This window comes from Sorex fumeus, unplaced genomic scaffold (genome assembly GCF_029834395.1).
Source record: "Sorex fumeus unplaced genomic scaffold, SorFum_2.1 ptg000107l, whole genome shotgun sequence".
NCBI lineage: Eukaryota > Metazoa > Chordata > Mammalia > Eulipotyphla > Soricidae > Sorex > Sorex fumeus.
This window is the reverse complement of record NW_026606164.1, coordinates 908,987-917,420: the sequence shown is the minus strand read 5'-3', so window position 1 is coordinate 917,420 and position 8,434 is coordinate 908,987. Positions and strand designations below refer to the sequence as shown.

The following is an 8,434-nucleotide window of genomic DNA, read 5'->3' as shown; positions in this document are numbered from 1 at the left end:
CTCCCTGAGGCCCGGCCCTCCTTGCCCCTGCCTGGAGGTCCCTTGGCTCCACTGGCATGTCCTGTCGCTGCCCACTCACCCAGACCTGGGCACGGCCACATCCCTGCGCATCCTGGCGTCCCTGCCCAGGCCAGCCCAGGGAACGTGAGTGACCAACTGCCCGTCTGTAAACTCAGCCGGGGTCCCTGACCCCCCACGAGCCTCTCGAGGGTCTCGGACAATGCGCCCCCTTGCTCACAGCTTTGGGGAGCAAGGCTCACTCACAGCTAACAAGGTTCCCCCCTCGAGTGCGGACCCCAGGGGGCTCCGCTCTCCCACTGTCCCGGCCCTTGACTGGATCCAGAATCGCGCGCTGGGGTTGGGGTTTCCAAAATTGGGGGAAACGAGTTGAGGGCTACTTGCAAAGGACTCACCAGCTGGTCCTGCCTAGAAAACTCCAAGCAGGGGCAAGAGGTCGGAGGTCTTCCCGCCAGATGACCCGGGCTCATCCCCGGCCCTACAGGTGGTTCCCTGAGCACTGAGCCAGGAGTTAGCCCCAAACAAACACAACGACAACCAAAAAAACAAAAGACAAAGAACCTGAAGCTGGTCGGGGTAACTGGGCCGTCTGGTTACAAATATCCCGGGCAACTCTGGGGGCCACTTTGAGAAGCCGTCAGGGGAGAGCCTCGAAATAGTTTCCCTGTGTCCCCGTGTGCTGAGGCGACCGGACCCCCCGCTCCCCCGCCCCCCGCGCCTGCTGTCCCTGCGGCTTTCCTGGAGGCGCGTTCTGAAGCTCCGTGTGCGCACGACACTGTCTGTGGATCTCACCGGAGACAGATTAAAGCAATAAGACAGTGCAAGTCGGGGAGAGAAAACTAATTAGAAAATCCATTTTATGCCCTGTCACTGGGAGGCGGAGGGGAAAGCCAGCTGCGAGGGGAGGGACACCGCCTCCAGCCCCGGGTGCCCCAGGCCCGGCCCCCACGGTCAGGGGAAGACAAACAAGCTCCTGGGGTAGGGGGCAGCACACGGGGACGGACCCGGCAGGGGTCACGGGAGGAGCTGATCCCGTGGACACACAGAATCCCTCTGGACGACAGAAACCCGCACGGGGAGTGCACAGAGGCCACAGCAGGAAGGTGTCGGGGGAAGCCCCGGGGCTGGAGACCCTGGAGCGTTCAGGCAGGGCCCATGCCCCACCCCCACCCCACCCCACCCCACCCCCACTCACAGTGCTCACCAGGCTCAGCCTGAGATGCCCTCACTGACACCTTCCCACGCACAGGCCGAGCTGGCTGCGCCGAGACCCCAGAGCCAGGCCCTGGGTCTACAGGGCCCTCCACCCCCACCCCTGCACCGCAGCCGCCCCAGGCCCCCTTCAGGAAGGCTCAGGAGAGGGGGGGCCCGGCTGAAGTCCACCTAGCACGCCCCTTACTCTTCTCTTCTGTCTGCGTCAAGCTGAGAAAACGCAATCCGCGAATCTGGCTCCCGACTGACTGCCGGAGAAGGGGCCACACTGGGGTCCCCGCAGGGTCTTCTCTGGAATCTCTGGGCTCGCAGGGTCGGGCCACGCCCTCCACGAGGGTCTGGGCCCTTGGGGGAGGCGCGGCCAATGGTGTGGCTCCTTGGCGGAGTGAGTGCCGCGAACTCTCCTCCCGCTGCAGGGAGACTGAGGCTCCCGTGGGGGGTGAGAACTGAGACAGCGGAGCAGGCTGGGGGGTCCCGGGGCTCCTGGAGGTCCCGGGGCACAGGATGGGCCAAGCTGGTTTCTGTTCCTGTGAGTGTTGGTGAGGCTGAGAAGTTGCACGGCCCAGCAGGCCACACCGTGTGTATGCAGGTCAGTGCTGGCCAGGCGGGGGCAGGGTGGCTGGCACTAACTCAGAGTTAGCCGGCCGCCGCGAAGGCCGTCGGGCTGGGGCTGGTCACTACGCAGCCCGGCTGGGTAGCAGGACACCGTCCCCTCCGGTAATAGCCTCGTCCTCTCTCCCTCTCGCCTGTCTTTTCTCTCCCTCTCTCTCGCCCCTCCTGTCTTCTCTCTCATACTTCCCTCTCCTGTTTCTCCTTCTTTCTTTCCTTTCTCTCCCTCCCCCTCCTCTCTCTCTCTCTCTCTCTCTCTCTTTCTCTCTCTCTCTCTCTCTCCTCTTTCCCTCCCTCTCTGCCCCCCGCCCGCTCTCTGTCTAATAACAGGCAGCCCCAGAACTGGTTTTCAAGCACGACGCGGGGCAGATGTTTCAGCAGCCCGGACTGGCCAGCCCTGCGCCCTGTTAGCAGGCCTAAATGACGCGTATAATCATTTTTGCACACTAATATTTCGAGGCACTGCCTTCCCAGGCTTTCCTCCGCCTGTCTTTAAGACGGGCGGGACGGTGACCGTCTCTGGCTGCTCCCTGACCCTCCGTGCGCTCCCGTGGGCAGCCTCGTTGGCGGTTCCTGCCCCGTCTGTGGTCCCGCAGAGGCCACTCAGCCCCAGCCTCTGTGCCTGGTGGGGCCCAGGGGACTGTTAAGTTTTCTCCTCCACAGAAGGGGCTTCCGGGGGCAGGAGCAGCTGGGCACACCTTCACCTTCGGGGTGATCTTACTCAAGCGGATCCTCATGGGTGCCCGGGACGCAGAGGTGGCCCGGAGCTAGTCATCCTGCCACTGCCGTGGGCAGTCGGGAGCTCACCCGTGTTGTCCACACCCAGGCCCCGCCCCAAGTCCTGAGACTCACAGGGACTAACAGACTCGGGCAGATCCGGGGTTCGGGGCCGGGTGGGGGTGGCCCCTGCTCGGGACGGGCGGGTGTGGCCGTAGGTTTCCCGGGAACCCATCGCCCGTGTCTCCCGCTGGGCGGGGTCAGGTCCCTCGGGGTCAGGTGGCCGGGTGCCGGCCGCAGCAGAACCGGCCAGAGAGGCGGCCCTGGCTCAGCGAGGCTCCTGTGTGGCCCCCGCCCCGCCCCTCTCAGGCCTCGACGGCCCAGCCCGGCCCAGCAGCCCCAAGGGACGAGCGGACGTGAGCAGTCGCTCCCGGAAGAGCAACCTCGGCCCCAGAACCTGCTCTCAAGAGGCTCCTCGCCCTCGTGCCCAGAGCCGGTGAGCACCGCCGCGGCCCCGTGACACGCGCGACTCTGCCTCTGTGCCCGCCTACTCGCCGAAAACAACGCATCATTCATTCACTCCCAACACGCCATTCATTCCTTCTCCAACACGCCATTCATTCGTCCTCCAGTGTGCCATTCATTCTTTCTCCAGTGCATCATTCATTCACTCTCCAGTGCATCATTCATTCCAGTGCGTCATTCATTCCTTCTCCAATGAGTCATTCATTCCTTCTCCAATACATCATTTGTTCCTTCTTCAGTGTATCATTCATTCCTTCTCCGGTGCATCATCCATTAGTCCTCCAGTGTGTCATTCATTCTTTCTCCAATGCATCATTCATTCCTTCTCCAATGCATCATCCATTCCAGTGCATCATTCATTCCTTCTCCAATGCATCATCCATTCCAGTGCATCATTCATTTCTTCTCCAATACATCATTCATTCCTTCTTCAATACGCCATTCATTCCTTCTCCAGTGCGTCATTCATTCCTTCTCCAATACATCATTCATTCCTTCTCCAATACTCCATTCATTCCTTCTCCAGTGCGTCATTCATTCCTTCTCCAGTGTGTCATTCATTCCTCTTTCATTCCTTCTCCAGCGTATCATTCATTCCTTCTCCAGTGTATCATTCATTCCTTCTCCGATGCATCATTCATTCCTTCTCCAATGTATCGTTCCTCCATGTTCAGGGAGGGCGGCCTCCCCACTCACACTCTCTTCCCGGGTCCTGCCTCCGGGAGCACCTTCAACCCTTTCCTTCCACTCCAGGGAGCTTCTGCCTTCCCGGATCCCAAATTCCGCGTGGGCTGTGGCCCGTGGGTGGGCGATACTCTCCACACCAGTGACTGTGCCAGGACCCCGTGTGCCTCCCCAGGCCCAGCAAAGGGACCAGGCCACTGCAGGAAGGCTGGGCAATTGGTGCCGGGGACCCTGCTCTGACCCAGCCAGGCCAGCGCCGGCCATGACGTGGCCATCACTTGACTGTGCCTGTGCTCAGGAGCCCTGGCTCCTTGCCAAGTCCTGGGCGCACGATGCCCCGTCTCCCTGCTTGCCCACCACGGGGCAGCCACGGCAGGGGCATTTGTGTTCACGGCTCAGCGACAGTATGCAACTCTGGAGAGATGTCTCACCCCGAGCAGGCCTGCGAGCACCCCCCGGAGGCGCCTCCCCCTGGGCCAAGAAGCCCCTCCCCACGGGTCCCTGCCCTTCCTGGGGATCCACTGCGGCCACGTGACGGAGAGCAGGGATCTAGGCTGTCCCCCTCCGTGAGCTCCCAGAACAGAGACTGGCACCCAGAGCCCAGGCCCAGGGCCCTGTGGGCATGAGCTGGGCACGGGGACACGCCAGCCAGAGCCCGGCAGCTGAGGCCTTGGGGAGCAGAGCCCGAAGGGAGAAAGGCCCAGATCCCAGCGCCCGGGGGATGCAGCCCCACATGTGACGGAGACAGAGGGGAGGGTCCCCGCCCACTCAGCCCCTGGCCCTGAGCCACCAGGTGACTGTGAGCCCGGCAGGCACAGCTCACGCCCACACTCAGGATCCGGCAGGGCTCTGTCCTCGCTGGGTTTCTGTCGCCTGGACTCTCCCACAGCACCCTGGGAGGAGACGCAGGCCTGGGGGCACCTCAGTGGTGGGGCGGGGGGACAGAGAGGGGGAGTCGGGGGAGGGGGGAGTCGAGGCAGACGAGGGCAAAGGTGTCAGCTGTCAGACTGGGGACATGTTGGGGACCCCCACGGGACCCACTGGGCCTCTGGTCACCTGCGGCTACAGGCTGAGCCTCACTGCAAGCAGCTTGCCCGGGGACACAGACGGGGGAGTGAGACAGACGGACGGTGCTGGGCCCGGCCTGGCGAGCTGGTCCCCGCGTCCCCCTCTCTTGTCCTGACACGGGCCCAGGCTGAGCGCCCACCTGCCCCTGTCACGGCCAGAGCTCGTGCCGTGCCTGTCATGCGTCCCCTCCCCCCGCCTGTCTCCTCCCCAGACCCCGGGTGGGCCCCGCGACACACCGAGTCTCCTCGCCCGTGGCCAGGGCCCAAGCCTGGGCCTGGGGGACTCTCCTCCCGCCCTCACACAACCCCAGCACGGAGCCTTCATGGCACCTGGACACTAGATGGAGACTTTCGTGACACTGACGCTGGCAACACGAGCCTGGAGAGCGGAGCTGGGGGCACCGGGACATTCCCCGAAGCCTGGCCGACACCATGGTGCAGAGACAGGGAAGGGGATGGTGAGTCTGTGGGCACGAAGGCTCCGGAAGAACCGACACCACCTCCGGCTGCTGAGAGACGGGAGGAGGCCGGACCCTCCTCTCCGCCCTGTCCCCACTGCCCCGTCAGGGTCGCCGAGAGCGGCCCGCCTGAGCACCCAGCTCCCCTGGACAAAGGTGGCTCACACTCTCTCTCTCTCTCTCTCTCTCTCACACACACACACACATATGCACGCAAGCACAGACACACATACACATGCATACACACACACCTATACACATGCACATGCCCGCTGTTGTGCCCTGAGCCACTGCTACTCAACACAGTGGTGTGGCCAGAGCAGGAGCCCCCGGGAGCCCACCCTGCCCACGCTGCTCCCCTGCACCCCGAGTTCCCGACCTCGCCCAGATGCAGCATCGGCCGCGCCCACACACTCTGCTCGCCGTCTGCCTCGTCCGGGGTCAGAAACACCTTTTCCTGATGAGCACACAGGGAACATCCGCCCGGTTAGAGCCCTGCACCCCCGAATCCTGGGCAAGAAAGTCAAAGAGTTTCTCGGGCCAAAGGGACACACACACACACACACACACAGCACTACACGTGCACATGTAAACACACACGCTTGCTCATGGACATAAGCACATAGAGTGGTGCATGTAAAACACGTGTGCATGCTCATATGCACATCCACATGCAGCAACACATGTCTGCTCTGCAACGGGCGCCATGCGTTACATGTGCACGTGTAAATGCATGTGTGCACGTGTGATCACATGTGTGCTTTACATGACGTGTATGTGTGCCTACACGTGTGTGTGCATGCATCCATCTATGAAGATGTGTATGCACACAGGCATACATCCCTCTGGGCTAGACAGAAGGTCCCACTACACTGCAGCGGAGAGAACGCTGTCAGGCAATTCATACCTGGAAAGAATCGAAAGGTTCTGACCTCGGCGTACAATAGGGGAAAAAATCAATGCCAGATGGATTGCAGATCTAAATGCAAATGGTGTTACATAAGGCTCTGTGGGGGAACTGTAGAAAACATCTTCATAACCTGGGAACAGGCAGATTTCTTACAAAGGCAAGAGAAGAGAGGCTAGCGTGAAAGGCAGCCATCAGCTTATTCAAATGAAGAACTTTTGTTCCTCTAAAGACGACTTCCTTCCGGAGGACAAACCCGATGCAGAGGGTGGGAGCAAAGTCCACTCAACGGGGGCTCAACCTCCAGAACGCATGAAGAGCCCTGCACATCGGAGCAAAGAGAAGGCTCGAATGACGCGAAGGACACGGTCGTCGGCTGCGGGAGACAGAGTCAGTAAGCGCCCAGTGGCCACGTGTCTGGCCGACCCCTGCGGGAACCACTACGGGGGTTCTCAGGAGCCCCGTTTGCGTCTCCACCCAGGACAGAAGAACTTTCCCCCAAAGGACGCACACCTGTCTCACTGTGTGCTCAGCGCAATAGCCAGGGTCTGGAACCACCCGTGACCCATGAGGGGTCATGGAGAGGCGGTAACTCACTACTCAGCTGGAAGGAACGACGGACACGCCATCTGCGGCAACGCGGGTGGAACCGCAGACATGTCACACGAGGCTGGCCAGAGGGAGGATAACGCAGGCGGGATTGCTCCTGAGTGGTCCTGAGAATAACGGGACGAGGGATGCCATGGTTTGCGGGGTGCCGAGATGCCCTGATGTCAGGAGGAGGACAGGGAAGGGAAGAAACAGAGCAGGCGGAGACAGGAGACAGGAGAGAAGCCACGGGGACCGCGGCCAGGGCCCGAGGGCGCAGGGCAGTGTAGCGCGTGCTCGGCCAAATCCCCAGCCAGAGACCCCGACTCTCGAACTTGGAAGGGTCCCTGTCAAGGTGGCAGGAGGACACCGGATACCTGGACACCGGTGGGGGAAGTTGACACTGGTGGTGGGCCGTGGGCTGGAACATTCATGCCCAAAGCGCAACCGTGCAAGCTTGTCAGTCGCGGTGACTTCATCGAGATGTTCAGGTGCCCGGCCTCGCGCTCAGCAAAGCTCGAACCCCGCTGCGTTCCCGAGAGAACGAGAAGGTGAACGAGTTCGACGTACTCACTAAAAACACAGAGCAGGCCGGCGGCTGGAGCAGCGAGGGACCCGCGGCCATGGCTCCCCACGTGTCCACGCACACACACGCTGACGAGTACCCGAGGGGCATCCGAGCCGTGCTGCTGGGGCCGCCGGGGGCTGGCAAGGGCACCCAGGCACCCAAATTAGCCAAAAACTTCGGTGTCTGCCATTGAGCTACCGGGGACATGCTGAGGGCGATGGTGGCTTCTGGGTCAGAGCTGGGGAAAAAGCTGAAGGCCACGATGGACGACCGGAAGCTGGTGAGTGACGAAATGGTCGTGGAACTCATCGAGAAGAATTTGGAGACCCCACCATGCAGAAACGGTTTCCTCCTCGGCGGCTTCCCTCGGACTGTGAAGCCGGCAGAAATGCTCGATGACCTCATGAAGGAGACGAAAGAGAAGCTGGATTCTGTGATCGAGTTCAGCATCCCCGACTCTCTGCTGATCCGGAAGATCACAGGAAGGCTGATTCATCCAGCGAGTGGCCGTTCCTGCCACGAGGAGTTCAACCCCCCGAAGGAATCCATGAAGGACGATATCACGGGGGAGCCTCTGGTCCGCCGATCAGACGATAATGAGAAGGCCTTGGAGATCCGGCTGAATCCTACCACACACAGACCACCCCCCTCACGGAGTACTACCGCAAACGGGCATCCACTCTGCCATCGATGCCTCCCAGACCCCTGATGTCGTCTTCGCGAGCATCCTAGCAGCCTTCTCCGAAGCCACATCCTAGTAACAGAAGGCCAGGCGAGACCACCACTGCTCATCACCCCTCGGCGTGATCCCTGCTCTTAGGTGCTGGGCGGAGGGCAGGGGCGGGCAGGGTGAGGCCGGGGAGGGAGGAGTGGCGAGGCAACGGGAGGAGGGGGAGGGGGGCAGCAGTGTTGTGATGAGCCTTCTACAGACCACAGTGAAGTCAAGTACTGACCATTATTTTGGAAAGCCGATTGGAGGGTAGAAGTGGAACTAGGGAGACGCAGTATTGCTTCGCAGGAATCATGGTTTCGCGTCCTCTGGACTGGTCACTGTATGTTCTTAAGCAATACCTTACGGCCT

General features: G+C 61.5%; 1 pseudogene; it reads left to right on the top strand.

Annotated features, from left to right (window-relative positions):
- The first annotated feature begins 7,381 nt into the window (after window positions 1–7,381).
- LOC130042688 (adenylate kinase 2, mitochondrial-like) lies at window positions 7,382–8,225 on the top strand (annotated as a pseudogene).
- Window positions 8,226–8,434: the final 209 nt, after the last annotated feature.